We start from the raw sequence: 16,732 nt of genomic DNA on the forward strand, positions 1-16,732 counted from the left end.
TGTCTTGGTAAGAAGACAGAGTATGTGTATTTAGCTAAGAATATCCTTTGCTTTGCTAAGTTGCATCTCTTGAGCATGGAGAAATGTATCAAGGACAATTTAAGTGGTAGGCTAAGCCTTAGGAAAACACTGTGCACCTGGAGGACTCAGTGTCTCCCACCCTGCCTGGAACCACTGTGGGGAAAAGACTCTTCAACTGTGGAAAGATTTATTTTTCCCCTCCTCCTTGTAACAACCTTTTATGTACTTGAAAACTGTTATCATGCTCCCTCTCAGTCTTCTCTTCTCTAGATTAAATAAACCCAGTTTTTAGAATTTTCCATCATAGGCCTTGTTTGTTTTCTAGCCCTTTTATCTTTTTTGCTGATCTTCTCTGGACACATCGCAATTTCTAAAGTTGATTGTCCTTATTCTGCTGCTCTCCTTCCTTTCCTTAGAATAATGAAATCTATCATTTCATGATCATTTTCACCCAAATTGCCTTCCATCTTCAAATTCACTACCAATTCATCACTGTTGGTCAGAATAAAATCTAAAATGGCTGTCCCCCTTCTTACTTCCTCGAGTTTCTGAAACAAATTGTCCCCAATGCATTCAAATAACTTACTGGAAATTTTGTGTTTTGCCAGATTACTTTTCCAACAGCTGTCTGGTTAGCTAAAATACCCCATTTCTATCAGGTCTTGTGTTTTGGATATTTCTGTTATTTGTGGTAGAAATGTCTCATCCACCACTTCTGCCTGATTTGTTGGTTTATAGTAGATCCCTACCATGATGCCATCCTTATTTTTTACCCCTTTTATCTTTACCCAGAGACTTTCAAGAGGTCTGCCTCTCACCTTCTTCTGGATCTCTACACAGATTTATATATTTTTGATGTATAATGCAACACCTCCTCCCTTTTTATCCTGCTTGTCCTTCCTGAACAAGCTATGGACCTCTATACCAATATTCCAGTCAGGAAATTTATCGCACTTAGTCTCTGAGATGACACCTAAGTCATAATTTAACTTATGGACTAATATTTCCAGTTCTTCCTGTTCATTCTGCATACTTCTTGCATTTCTCTATGAATATCTAAGATGATGAGTAGATTTCCCCCACCGATTTCCCTCTTATTGCTCCTGTGACCCTATTGTAAATTTCCACGTTCCATTCCAATGTCTAGCCCTCACTTATGGTTGCCTTTTTTATGCTTAACTGTGTGGTTTTTTCACCTGCCCCCTTCAGCCTAACTTAAAGACCTCCTCACTAGGTTGGTGAGTCAGTGAGTGAAGATGCTCCTCCACTACTTGGTCAGGTAAATCCCATGTCTTCCCCAAAGACATTCTTGCCAAAACAGCATCCCTTGGTCGATGAAGTCAAAACCTTCCTGTTGAGACCAACAGCACAACCATGCATTTCTCTCTAGGATTTGCGCGTCTCTGTCTGGGCCCTTACCCCCAACTGGGAGGATGGATGAGAACGCAGCCTGTGCCTCTGACTCCTTACCTTACTCCCGGAGCCCTGTAGTCACTGCTGATCTGCTCAGGTTAATACCTGGTAGTTTCATTAGAGTCCACATGGATGAGCAGCTTGGGGTAGTAATCAGAAGGCTGGATGAGCCTCGGCAACCTTTCCATAACATCTCGGGTGTGGGCTCTAGGCAGTCAGCATGCCTATCAGGACATCAAATCAGATCATCAGGCCTCTGTCCCCCTCAGAAGGGAGTTCCCAACCAACAGCACACTACAACTCCTCCTCCTGGGTGTAGTGACCGTAAGTCTCTGAGCCTTGGGGGAAGGTGTCTCTTCCTCCTCAGTCATTGGGTTTGCTCCTCACCTCCTGTTGCCAGTGCAGCATACTTGTTCTTCTGTGGCTGGGGAACCAGTGTGGAGCACTCTCTACTGCCCAAGGTGCCAGGAGCAAGTATCCTTGCCATATAACAGCCAGTTCTCCTTCCTTTTCTGGTGCTGCTGTATTCATCTATAGCTGGCTAGCATCCTCCATGCCAGAGGTTTCCACTTGCATTCTGTCGATGACATCCTCACACTTCCAGATTTTACACTGATGAGCCATCTCCTCTTGGAGCTTTCATAACTGCTTCTTAAGGGACTCCACCAACAGACACCTCTCATACTGGCTAGTTCCCCCTGCCTGCCTTTTGTCAGCATGGACATGCAGGCTGCATTTCCAGCTAGTCAAGACCAGGATCTGGGTGGAGGCCTCCAGGGTCATGATGCTTGTCTGGCAGGGGGACCCACAGGTCCAGGCAGAGGAAGAGCTAGCAGTGGTGTTGGTGACATGCCGTGTTCCTCCCATTGCTCGTTCTTCTTTATAGAGAACCAGCTGGCTAATTCCCTTAGTCTCCCAGCTGCCTTTTTCCCAACAGAGACATACCTTACCAGCCACTGGGAGCCTGCATGCTTTAATCAGTTCCATATCTAGTGAGTAATTCATTTGTGTGAATAAAAGATTTCACTGTTGGGACGGAGATGGATGACACTGGGACAGAGGCTGGTATTAATAAAAAGTAATTGAGTTAGGTGCTAATGGATGTATAAAACAAAATAAAATGTATAAAATAAGGTATTGTTGTTTTGTTTACCTGGAGCATCTGCAGGCATGGAGCCCCTCAGCTCCCTGTGGCCGCAGTTCGCTGTTCCCAGCGAACCGCGGCCACAGGAGCTGAGGGGCTCCATACCTGCAGATGCTCCAGGTAAACAAAACATCCCAACCTGCCAGCAGCTTATCCTGACAGGCCGGGAGCCAAAGATTGCTGACCCATTTATTGATGTCAATACTGCAGCCTTTTAAAGTTGCAAAGGCTTTATTTAGTGGACTACATTGGCTTGAAAGGAATACTAAAAGAGCAGTGCTGCAGATCTGCATGACATTTGAACCCTGCATTTCACAAAATGCTATGCCTTACAAGCCAATCAGAAAAATACAATGAACAATAGTATTATAGCACTGGTGTCAGTCCACTACTGTGTAATTTGATCTCTTCATGCATTTCTACCAGTGGACCTCATAAGTCTTGAGCCAATATGAAAATATAATGTGCAGAATCGATGGAATCTCTTATAAAATTGAAATAGCCTGTTATCCCCACAGACATGCCAATCTACAGGGCTGCTTTGAAATAAACAAAAAACAATAATAATTTCACAGTGATAAAGCAGGTGACATTCCTATATAAAGTCCTACAAAATTTATAATTACAATAATAACAATAATCTATTTTCATACTAGTATTTAAAATGAACAATAGTGAAATCAAAAGAAAAGGGTCTGCTTATCATGCAGCATTCAAACTTAAAGTTGTTGAATATGCAGAAGCAAACAATAATTGTGCCACTGCTCGTGAATTCTATATCAATGAGAAGCAAGTAAGAGAATGGCGAAAAAATAAAACAACTCTAAAAGACATGCCAAGAAGCAAGAAAAAATGTCCGAGGTGCGCTTCATTTTCTGAGCTGGAGAAAGATCTTAATAATTGGGTTGTTGAATGTTGACAAAATGGGTATGTCATCACTAGAATTGGAATTCGTCTGTGTGCTCGGCAAATGTCGAAAGAGGACAAATACAAGTCAGTGAAGCCATCAATGTTTGTTGCATCAGGGGGTTGGTGTACTTGCTTCATGAAAGATCATAGTCTCTGTCTTCGTCAGTGAACAAAGATAGAGCAAAAGCTGCCGAGAGTTCTGGAAGAAAAAATTGAATCTTTCCAAAGGTTTATTATAAAATATTGAAAGGAATATGCATTTGAACTGTCACAAATAGGAAATATGGACAAAACACTGATGACATTCGATCTCCCAAGCAGAGAACGGTAACCAGTGTTGGTGAAAAAACAGTTTTAATTAAAACCACTGGCCATGAAAAAATCCAATTTATGGTGGTTTTATTGTGTTTGGCAAATGGATCAAAGCTCCCTCCTGTTGTTATTTTTAAAAGAAAACCCTGGCCTAAAAACATGAAATTTCCTGCTGGTGTCATCCTACGTGCACACGAAAGGGGATGGATGGATGAAAGTGGGACTATTGAATGCTGGAAAAAGTGTGGAATAAGAGACCAGGAGCACTTTTCAAGAAATCTGCTATGCTCGTTTGGGACATGTTCAGGGCACACAAGATGGGTGACATGAAAAATGTGGCCAAAAATATGAAAACTACTTTGGCTGTAATACCTGGAGGCTTAACTTCAGTTCTACAACCACTTGATGTCTGCCTGAACAAACCCTTTAAAGACAGGCTACACAAAATGTGGTCTGAATGGATGTGCTCAGGCATGGTGAAGTTGACAAAAGGCAGGAATATTATGAAGCCCAAAATCAATCTGGTCGCCCAGTGGATCAAGGACGCATGGCTATCCATTCTCTCAGAAATGATAAAAAAATCATTTAGGAAATGCTGTATCAGCAATGCACTCAATGGGTCAGAAGATGATGCCTTATTTGATGATGGCACAACAGAGGCTGATGATGAGAAGGAATCTGAGTCTGAAGACGACACTGCTGACATCTACGATGACAATGTAGGTGCAGCTGTGACTGAAACCAAGTTTAATGAACTGTTTGGTGAATCAGAGACTGATTCAAACTTTGAAGGATTTTAAGACTTTTTAAAGTCTCATATTGGTCTAAGTTACTTGTTTTAAATATGAATTTACTGATTTTAAATATTGACTGTAATTTTGAAAGTGAATATATATTTGTTAAGTTATTATTATAACAACAGGTTTTTCGTTAGATTACATTAAAATAATTCTAGCAAAACTTTTGAGTGTTTCTTGTGACACCAGCTTTTAAAATATAGCAGGCGTTGGCAAACTTTGGCACCTGGCCCGTCAGGGTAAGCTGCTGGCGGGTCGGGATGTTTTGTTTACTTGGGGCGTCTGCAGGCACAGAGCCCCTCAGCTCCCAGTGGCCGAGGTTTGCCATTCCCAGCCAATGGGAGCTGGAGAAAGTGGTGCCACTTTTTTTGAATACTCCAGGTAAACAAAACGTCCCGACCCGCCAACAGCTTACCCTGACGGGCCGGGAGCCAAAGTTTGCCAACCCCTGAAATATAGGGTCGGCTTATGAAAGGGTCATACAGTTTTTACTATTTTTACCTATCCATCTTGGGGAAGTCAGCTTATAAACGAATGGGCTAATGAACGAGTATATACGGTATATGACAAATCTGCATTTCATGTTTATTTTATTAACAAGGTGCTTATTTGTGTCTTTTTTTAACACTAATAAATACGTTTTCTTGGCCTACTGGCCTTTATGATATCTTAAGATTCCTAATGTTCTTACATGATCAAAGTACTACGGAATTAAAATGGGAGGATTTATAAACATTTCCTTTTCAGGGTATTGGTGTTGATGTAATATTACTATAACACTGTAAATGCACAACTTTATAGATAGAATTTACCACAAAAGGAACAAAGGGAATACAAAGCTGTTTTATGAAGATTATCTAATATGTTGAGAAATGGTCAGAACTGGGGGGTGCACATTGAAAAAAATCTATATCTCTACTTATGATCTCTTTTCAACTTTATTGCTCCCTGGAAGGAACACCACCCTTAGCCAAGAGTGATCAGCTCCTATTGTCTAGCCTAAAGAAAACTCTTGAGTCATAAGTTTACCCATAAACAAATCTAGTGTTGTCCCTTGAACCATTGTAGTTTCTCTACAAAATACACTACCCACACTCCAGTAAGTGTTCTGATACATGGATCTAAACTCTGCATCAGTTCCATTGGGATTTCATCTTCTCCTGACTGATCATGCTGGGGGCTCTGCCTGTCTCCAGCACTCCGGATCCTGAGCTACCACCATCACCTGGGAACCCTGACCAGTTCAAGCTTCATGGATTGGTGAGATCCCAGCTCTCTCTCTCTCTCTCTCTGTGTTTTCTTTTCTACCTCAGCTTTTCTATATATGACTTTTGTAACCTTTAATAATGTAACTGTTATGTTAGTTTAGGCTCTCCTTGTGTAGTTATCAATATTAGTCAATAAATAACTTTTATGGTTAAGCTGGTTGCTTCCCTCTCTCTCTCTGAACTTTACTCTTTTGTGTTTTTAGCTTTCCCATTTACTCTGCACCAATGCTTCTCTTACCTAAGCTAAAGATCCCTGTAGCCCCCAAAAATACTGTGGGATTTGCTCGTCAAGTGGGTTACTACCAGTACAATAGTAACATGAAAGTGGGGATAGGGACATGCTGAACCTGTGACATACAAGGGTGGCAGCTTGAAAGTGCTGCTTGACCCAGTCCACTGAGTCCAGGGTCACATAACGGTGGCAGCCTGGAACTGCTGTTTGACCCAGCCTGCTCAGGCTTACTCTATTCCAGTGCGGTACCTGTGGCACATAAGGGTGGCAGCTTGAAAGTGCTACTTGGCTTAGCCCACTGAGTCCAGGGACATATAAGGGGTCAGCTTGAAAGTGCTGATTGACCCGGTCCACTCAGACTTGCTCTGTTAATGTGTATGTGTGTGTGTGTGCGTGTGTGGGTGTGTGTGTGTGGGTGTGTGTGTACATCCAGTTCTGGGGCTGGAGGAACCCAATCCTGGGGAACCTAGGTCCTGCAGGATAGCTCCATAGGGAGGGGACTTGCAGAAAGGAGAAGTTGAGCTCCATATGAAAACACAAGTGACACAAGCCGTACATTGATAGAATTACAGAATCCCTCTCCCCCAGAAAAGTAAACCTAATAAATGAGTATACCGCAAAGTAACAGGCACATCTGGTAACACTAGGCCTTGCCATTTTACAATATGTGTCAACTAAATAATGTGCATTAAATAATGCATAATGGGCATTAAATTTCTGCATCATCTCATAGTTCATTATGTGTGTGAGTCTGCTACCAGGTATTCATCTCTTTCCTTTGTGGCAGCCATGTTTCATCAAGCTTTTCGTGCCTTTTCAAAGCCCTTTTTTAACTTATCCTATTTTTATAGTCATGTAGACAGAGACTCACAAGCCTGAGTATGTCCAGAGCTACTAGTAGAAATAAAATCATATCTATATCATATATTAGTGCACTTTAAGATGAATATGATAGAGATACGGAACTGTCATCTCACTTCTTACAATTCCATTTTCACTTGCTCACAAAATACAGACCTGTGGCAGTAAATATGACCATATATCAACCCCTGGGTATTCTCAGCTCCCCAGAGCTTAAAGATCCCATTTTCTTCTTGGAAGTAAGATTATCTTTTTGATCTGAGGCTTTCTTGTGTTTTTCCGTCTCTGTCTCAGATGGCAGGTTTCTCTGCAATGTACTTGTAAAAGGTAAATCCTGACTTTCTAGACATATGGAGCCAAATCATCCCTGGTATAACTCTGACTTCTGAGTTACGTGAGGGATAATGTGGCAAATTACATTAGATATTTTCAAAGATGCACAATTATTAGAATTCCAGTACTTTCAAAATTGTCTATTACAGGCTTACTGTTATTTTCAAGTCCAAACTTTCTGAGTTTTTTATGTTGGTGAATTTTCATCTTATTCCCAATATACAAATTGGTTCCAGTGGGCAGTTGAGACTGCCTGTGGATGTATATGGTAGTAAAGTAGCTTTTCCCACAAATTCCTCCCTTATGCACAGCTGTAGAAGTAGTGGCAGATCTTTAAGGACTCTCTGAGGATTTCATTGTATTCATTACCAGTTCTTATCCTCTCCACCACCTGCATTACATTGTTTTCTTTTCTCTTCCATAGCCGTGGATCTTTAACCCAGGCAGCTAGATATTTTTATTATGCTTTTGCATTAGTGACAACAAATTTTCCATTCAAAATATTGTATTTGTTTGGGGTTTTGAACAAATTAGAAAAGAGAACTCAACTGAATATATGAGCTGTCTGCTATTACAAAATCTCCATTATGGATCACAATGCACTAACATGGGCTATCTTAATGTTATACCAATAAAATAAAAACCAGCAGGATCTTATTAAAGGGGAAAAGGCAAAATACCACATTTATTGTGAATACAGAAAGAATCATAGTAAGCAGTTAGTTATAGCTATAACATTCCATTCAATCTCATATTTATTCACACATTCATTCATGCACACACACACACACAGGTTCTGCAAGGTTGTTATCATAGTTACCAGCCTTAGAGTTGCTTATGCCAAGCCACTGGCCAGGTGACCTGGACATGAGGAGGGAGCAGGGCCTTGTCAGATGTACATCTGATGCTCCTGGAAGTTGGTTTGCAGAATCAGACCCCAAAGTTCTCACTTTCTAGAGTCCATTTTTATAGGAATTTCTTCCTAGGGCAGTCTATGGGAATTGCTTCATCATGCTGTTGCTGAATCAATCAGCAGATGTCACATTCCTGACGGCTCCGTGCTGCCAGATGTTATCTTGTTCTTTGGTTCTCCCATTCTTGAGGCTGTTGGGTGGATTCCAGTCTGCCCTCCGGGGGTCCTCTGGTTATTTCCACTTGACGCCTTCTTCAGCCAATGGACACTGCATTCTTAGGCTGGCACCTCCCCGATCATTCAGTTATTATCCACATCAAGCATCCATCCTCATACATCCTCTATCTCTATTTTAATCACAATTGTTAACAAAGCGAGATGAATACAACAAAAGGGTGGGGAGTCTCTGGGTGCTGTTTCTATTGTTAGAGAGTATTGCTTTTGAGTCTCTCTCTGTGTGAGTAGTTGTTGTTACAAAGAATTGCTCTGAGAACAGACTCTGTCTTAGAATGTACTAACACAATTAGCAGCTTGCAAGTTTCACACATAGAGGGAGAGAAACAGTACCAAAAACCAAGAGACCTCTTAATTAGTAATACCCTGGAATTTAAACTGTGGGGAATCAAACTCATTTGTGATTTTAATACAGAACTTCTTTAATATGATCCAACATTAACGTATTTCTTTATGAACTCTACATTAGAAATGTGATCTTTTGAGGAAAAAAGAATAGATCTCTTGATTTCAACATCATCCAATTTGGGTTATAAAGGACAGTGGCCTGATCAAAAGTAGACTGAGTTCTAAAAATACAATACTAAATAACACTACTGTACGCCTTTAGAAAAGTGCACATTAGGAGAAGAGAATTTGACCAACATTTAATAATACCACTCTAAACCAGAAAAAATTCCTTGCTTCTGAATCTGCAGTTGTGTAGTTTTTACTGAGTTGCCAGACCACTGTTTGTTGCTATTTCTCCAAGAAAAAAAAAGAAAAAGATTAATATGGAAAATGTATCATTTAGGAACAACGTGCAGCTCTGGGACACTCTCTGGAGGACTGTGACTCTATAAAGAAGTGGAAGAATTATGTAGAAGTTTGGGCACCAGAGTTTGCTAATTACCATATTTTAGGAGGAAAAATAAAATCCTGGACACTGAATTAATAATTCCTCCTAATCTATTTTGATTTATAATTCCAAGTGCAACTTCTGCAGATAGGTTTTGAACAGAAATGGATCTTAATAGTAAAAGCAGCACAACTTTCATGGTCTCCTCAGAAGAGATCTCAGATCCAAAATAGCCAAATGCTTGTCCTTTTATTGAGTATAACTCAGAGTTCAAAAGCTCTGTGTGAAATTCCATCCGAGACACATTAGACACACTGGCTGCATCCTTCTAGAACCACTACAAAAGCCACCTTATTTCTGATCGAGACCCACTATGCCTTTCACATGGTCCCACCAAAGGGATCACTTAAAGCTTTAAAGGCACTGATGATCATACAAAGTGACCTCACCTTCCTGAGAAAATATGATAGTACCTGTGATCTCTCAGATGCCAGAGTGAGACAACTTTTAAAGTCTTATGAAGCTGAACACTAAGCACTAATAGTGTATTTTTGAAGTGCCAATCTATTAAATGCCCCCACTGCCAGAGCTACAGAGTGAGAACCACGTTTGTGAAAGGGCATAATCTACTTGGATTCCCTTACATAAAGCACAGAAATTTGCCAATGTTTTTGGACTAAGATACTTTTTTTTTTCAAAAGTACATCAACTAGCCGATGTCTCTGATTATTTTATTTCCCACATGCAATTTTACAAAGGGTTAAAAATGATCTTGAGCATCTGGGTTCTCAGTTCTTCAAGGAGTTAATTTTTTTATTCTCTCAGAAGTATCTTCTCAGTCTAAAAATACTGGATCACATTGTGGGAGACTTCACTGTAGCAGCAAGGTAGGAACTCAAGGTAGGAACCTCAAATGTCATCCTGCTTATTTATTGAACTTACTAAAATGGCAGGCAGGGAGTGGAGTCATCTCCTTTCTACTTTGATTCTCAGCTCAATAGCAATGATGGGGTGAAATTAAGTCTTTCCATCACTTTCTGTCATGCACCAGCTTCACAGCTTTGTTCATCTTTAAAACTTTTTGTTCTGCCATTTTTCACTGTGTCTATCCAATGCATTCTTGTCTTCCTCAGTTTCTAGATCCTTGCACACTGGTATGTATTGCATGTAAGTTTTTCTTTCTGGGTCCATTCTTGACATGTGTCCAAACTATGTCACTCGTCTTTCTTGAATCGTCTATAAAAATATTATTTCTTGCCCTACCCATTTCTTATCATTTCATTATTTTTTTTATTTTCTGGTCTGGAAACTCTCAGTATTCCCCAACCCAGTTCATTTCTGATGTCAATATCTTTTGTTTGTTGGCTTTCCTCTTAGGTCAGCATTCCAAAGCATTCAGCAGAATCAGCACAACAATTGTCTCATGTACACTCATTTTTGTTTTGATCAGAATGTCTTCAGCCTTCCAGATCTTGCAGAGTTTTTCCAAATGCAGTAGGGGTTAGTCTTATTCTTCTTTTTATGTCATCTTCACAATTCCCATTATTCAATAACAGTAGTCCAAGTTATACAATATTTTCCACTTGTTCTAGTTCTTTGTCTCTGACTTTGATCTTTACTTCTTCCTCCTGTGTTACAATTGCCATAATTTCTCCATGCTGATCTTCAGTCCAAATTTTCCGCTTTCCTGGTCTACCTTGTAAGATATTCTCTGTAAATCCTCCTTAGTCAATGCTATGAGGTCAATAACATCTGTGAATCTAAGATTAACATAAGAACATAAGAATGGCTATAGTGGGTAAGACCAAAGGTCCATCCAGCCCGGTATCCTGTCTACTGACAGTGGCCAATGCCCGGTGCCCCAGTGGGAGTGAACTTAACAAGTAATGATCAAGTGATCTCTCTTCTGCCATCCATCTCCACCCTGTGACAAACAGAGGCTAAGGACACAATTCCTTACCCATCCTGGCTAATAGCCATTAATGGCCTTAACCTCCATGAATTTATCCAGTTCTCTTTTAAACCCTGTTATAGTCCTAGCCTTTACAACCTCCTCAGGCAAGGAGTTCCACAGGTTGACTGAGCACTGAGTGATGAAGAACTTCCTTGTATTTGTTTTAAAACTGCTACCCATTAATTTCATTTGGTGGCCCCATGTTCTTATATTATGGGAACAAGTGAATAACTTTTCCTTATTCACTTTCTCCACATCACTCATGATTTTATATACCTCTATCATATCCCCCCTTAGTCTCCTCTTTTCCAAGCTGAAAAGTCCTAGCCTCTTTAATCTCTCCTCATATGGAACCCATTCCAAACCCCTAATCATTTTAGTTGCCCTCTTCTGAACCTTTTCTAATGCCAGTATATCTTTTTTGAGATGAGGAGACCACATCTGTACCCAGTATTCAATATGTGGGCGTACCATGGATTTATATAAGGGCAATAAGGTATTCTCCATCTTATTCTCTATCCCTTTTTTAATGATTCCTAATGATTGTTCACTGTCCTCCCACATACACATGACTCCTCCCATTTCCTCTCTCAGTGTTAGAGCCATAACTGCTTCCAGTACCAAACAGAACAAATCTGTTGATAGTGTTCATCCTTGTCTCATGCCTATGGTCACCCTGAACCATTCCATCAATTTTTTGTCTACTCTCACAGCATTCACTGACTTGCTGTAGATTTTTCTATCTACTTGATCAATTTCTTGGGGATGTCACACATTCTAAAAACTTGCCAATAGCCCTTTCTGCCAAATGCTATAAAAACCAGGAAGTGACAACATAACCACAGAGTGGCTGGCAGCAGGTGAAGAACACACAGTAGAGGTGATGCATAAGCTATTCAACAAACAAGAGCAAGTGCCAAGTGAATGGGAGATAGTGATAATAATACCAATATATAAGAACATAAGAATGGCCATACTGAGGCAGACCAAAGGTCCATCCAGCCCAGTATCCTGTCTACCAACAATGGCCAATGCCAGGTGCCCCAGAGGGAGTGGACCTAACAGGTAATGATCAAGTATAAAAAAGGAGATAAGAGTGAATGCAAGAACTACAGAGGAATCAGCTTGTTGAGTATGCTGGGAGAAGCATTAAACAAGATGTTGCACAGGAGAGTGAAGAGGTACTTGTTGAGGAATAAGCCAGATTTAGACCAGGACAAAGTACAACAGATCAGGTATTTGTGATAAGATAGATATCGAGTACGTAGAAAACCACCAAACTTACAACAACAACTTTAGAAACTTCAAAAAGCTTTTGATAGTATTTGGCAGAAAGATAGTGGTGGTATGCGAGGCCCTGGTAATGCTACACGGAGTGCCACAAGACAGTCTTTCAAAATAAAACTAAGTAGCTGAGTATTAGGATGAAGTGTAGGGGAAAAGGTGGCATCATTCAGGGGAAAGGAAGGGATCATTTGATTTTTGAGACTGCAAATTGGAGTAGACAACATCCCTATTGTTGTCAAAAAGAATGACAACTTTGGGGGTAATTTTTTTCCATTTGGTCATGGTCTGGGTGCGTCTATGATAGGCTAGTATTGGTGAGAGACAAAGGGAGCTTGTTCAGTACAGTGTGACTGTCTGGCAAAGCACTAGGGAACTATCACAGCTCAAAGTGTTCCCCTTTTCTGAATTTACATTTAATGATTTTGTAAAACTAGCAGGTTTTAGAAATAATCTGAATGTCATTAAATGGAGACTTCCTCCCAGGTTTAGAGTAACACTGTGCCAAACAGTTCAGTACATTTCTACAAAAGATATTAAATAATAATGACACTGTAAGTCACCTTAAGTGGTTCCTACAAAGTCCAACTGAGAGTGCTTTGTAGCATCCTGTCACTGACCCCAGTGCTGAACATAACGGGTCTCTTCATAACGGATGAGATATAATTCACTGTTTGTGCAATCTCAGCTCTGAGCCTTTCTTGATCAAAGGAGGCAAACTGTGCCAGACTGTTAGATGTGTTGGGTCTGTGATGTAAATTATCTGCTAAATACTCAGCAGATATCATCAAACTTAATTAGGACCTTACATACTGGATATGATGTATGATTCAAAAGATGGAAGGCCAGTGTTTGAACTAATAAGACAGCCTGCTCTTTGAAAATTAAAATGAGGTGATCTTTTGCAGTCCAACAGCAGTAAAGTCTGAAGAACCTTTTGTTAATAGTTTGAAGAGTATAAAAATATTGCTCGGGCATGTAGGAAAGATATCAGGAGGGCCAAATCGCACCTGGAGCTGCAGCTAGCAAGAGATGTCAAGAGTAACAAGAAGGGTTTCTTCAGGTATGTTGGCAACAAGAAGAAAGCCAAGGAAAGTGTGGGCCCCTTACTGAGTGAGGGAGGCAACCTCGTGACAGAGGATGTGGAAAAAGCTAATGTGCTCAATGCTTTTTTTGCCTCTGTTTTCACTAACAAGGTCAGCTCCCAGACTGCTGCGCTGGGCATCACAAAATGGGGAAGAGATGGCCAGCCCTCTGTGGAGATAGAGGTGGTTAGGGACTATTTAGAAAAGCTGGACGTGCACAAGTCCATGGAGCCGGACGAGTTGCATCCGAGAGTGCTGAAGGAATTGGCGGCTGTGATTGCAGAGCCCTTGGCCATTATCTTTGAAAACTCGTGGCGAACGGGGGAAGTCCCGGATGACTGGAAAAAGGCTAATGTAGTGCCAATCTTTAAAAAAGGGAAGAAGGAGGATCCTGGGAACTACAGGCCAGTCAGCCTCACCTCAGTCCCTGGAAAAATCATGGAGCAGGTCCTCAAAGAATCAATCCTGAAGCACTTACATGAGAGGAAAGTGATCAGGAACAGTCAGCATGGATTCACCAAGGGAAGGTCATGCCTGACTAATCTAATCGCCTTTTATGATGAGATTACTGGTTCTGTGGATGAAGGGAAAGCAGTGGATGTATTGTTTCCTGACTTTAGCAAAGCTTTTGACACGGTCTCCCACAGTATTCTTGTCAGCAAGTTAAGGAAGTATGGGCTGGATGAATGCACTACAAGGTGGGTAGAAAGCTGGCTAGATTGTCGGGCTCAACGGGTAGTGATCAATGGCTCCATGTCTAGTTGGCAGCCGGTGTCAAGTGGAGTGCCCCAGGGGTCGGTCCTGGGGCCGGTTTTGTTCAATATCTTCATAAATGATCTGGAGGATGGTGTGGATTGCACTCTCAGCAAATTTGCGGATGATACTAAACTGGGAGGAGTGGTAGATACGCTGGAGGGGAGGGATAGGATACAGAAGGACCTAGACAAATTGGAGGATTGGGCCAAAAGAAATCTGATGAGGTTCAATAAGGATAAGTGCAGGGTCCTACACTGAGGATGGAAGAATCCAATGCACCGCTACAGACTAGGGACCGAATGGCTAGGCAGCAGTTCTGCGGAAAAGGACCTAGGGGTGACAGTGGACGAGAAGCTGGATATGAGTCAGTAGTGTGCCCTTGTTGCCAAGAAGGCCAATGGCATTTTGGGATGTATAAGTAGGGGCATAGCAAGCAGATCGAGGGACGTGATCGTTCCCCTCTATTCGACACTGGTGAGGCCTCATCTGGAGTACTGTGTCCAGTTTTGGGCCCCACACTACAAGAAGGATGTGGAAAAATTGGAGAGAGTCCAGCGAAGGGCAACAAAAATGATTAGGGGTCTAGAGCACATGACTTATGAGGAGAGGCTGAGGGAGCTGGGATTGTTTAGTCTGCAGAAGAGAAGAATGAGGGGGGATTTGATAGCTGCTTTCAACTACCTGAAAGGGGGTTCCAAAGAGGATGGCTCTAGACTGTTCTCAATGGTAGCAGATGACAGAACGAGGAGTAATGGTCTCAAGTTGCAATGGGGGAGGTTTAGATTGGATATTAGGAAAAACTTTTTCACTCAGAGGGTGGTGAAACACTGGAATGCGTTACCTAGGGAGGTGGTAGAATCTCCTTCCTTAGAGGTTTTTAAGGTCAGGCTTGACAAAGCCCTGGTTGGGATGATTTAACTGGGAATTGGTCCTGCTTCGAGCAGGGGGTTGGACTAGATGACCTTCTGGGGTCCCTTCCAACCCTGATATTCTATGATTCTATGATTCTATGATCAGAAAATGTAAGTAATAAATAGCCATGCTATTGCTTTTTTTAACAATGGATGCCTTTTCCTTACAAGTGTACATAGAACAAAGTATATTCTAAAATTTCACTTAACAGTCAACCCCAGGTTTTATATCTCTGGTCTAATTAAAAAGATAAACATTAACATTATGTTGTTACATCAACTACAAAATTATGCAGCTTGAAAAACAATAGTTAAGGGGAGTCCTGGTGGTTGGTATTTCCAAGTGTGACATGTAGCATATGCTCCCAGGGTTTCTATGTTCTTGTATCATTATCTGCAGTATGAAGAAATATAGAAAGATTTCTATCTGCTCTGTAATGCTTCTAGACCCTTGTGTGCAGTAAACAGTTGGTGAAAAATAAAGATTTGTCAAGAACTGTCTTGAGAACTTAGAAAGTTATGTTCTGTGTGGTGCAGTCTTTGTTATTGCCAACTCCTGCAGAAGGAATAGCAGACACAGTAATACCACATGTCCTCTATGTAATCTGTTCTTTTGCTCCAACAGAGTATACAATTTTTGTTCCTGACTTCACAGCTGAATTTTTACACAGTAAAATTAAAAGTTGTAGTAGGTTTGGAAATACACAACCAGATTACTGTATGCTTATTGTATGCATTGCAGAGTTGAATCTTACATTAGCAGATTGGTAAACTTCACAAATAATGAATCTTCTCTATCCCTAAATCTTCTTTATCCCCCGTTTTGTTTTTCCAGAAACAAAGAGCACACAGATACTTTTAATTCAAATATAATTTATTTAGTAATTATGTTCTTGGTTTGGTAAGAGAACACCAAACCAAGGACAAAAGAGACAGAAAGCATTCAGTAACTTAGAATTGCCTACCACATCGGCCCAGTGTTCCATTTAACCAGAATCCTATCTCTGACCAGTAATAGATGCTTCAGAGACAGATGTAACAAATCCTGAAGTGGACAAGTAATAACCTGTCCAAAGGGGAAGTTTATTTCTACCCCAATCTATTTTGTGGTTAATATATGCCTTAAAGCACAAGGGTTATGTCCCTTTTAAATTGTTATCCTATGTATTATAACAGTGGGTTTTTCTCAAAATCCATATAAATTCAATTCTTTCTGAATTCGTCTAAACAATTGGTGTTGGATATATCTTGTGACAATGAGTTCGACAGGTTAATTCTGCACCATGTAAAATGTATTTCCTTTCATCTATTTTAAATTTGTTGCCTTTCAATTTCATCAACTCCTTGGTTCTTGTAATATGAGAAAATGTAAACTGGTCTTCCCAATTTACCTCTTCTACAATATTTCTTACACTCTGTGATTTAGTAATGTTTCTACTTTCATTTCCCCTCTTGTTGTCTCCTCTC

This window comes from Natator depressus, chromosome 3, assembly GCF_965152275.1.
Source record: "Natator depressus isolate rNatDep1 chromosome 3, rNatDep2.hap1, whole genome shotgun sequence".
In the NCBI taxonomy this organism is placed as follows: Eukaryota; Metazoa; Chordata; order Testudines; family Cheloniidae; genus Natator; species Natator depressus.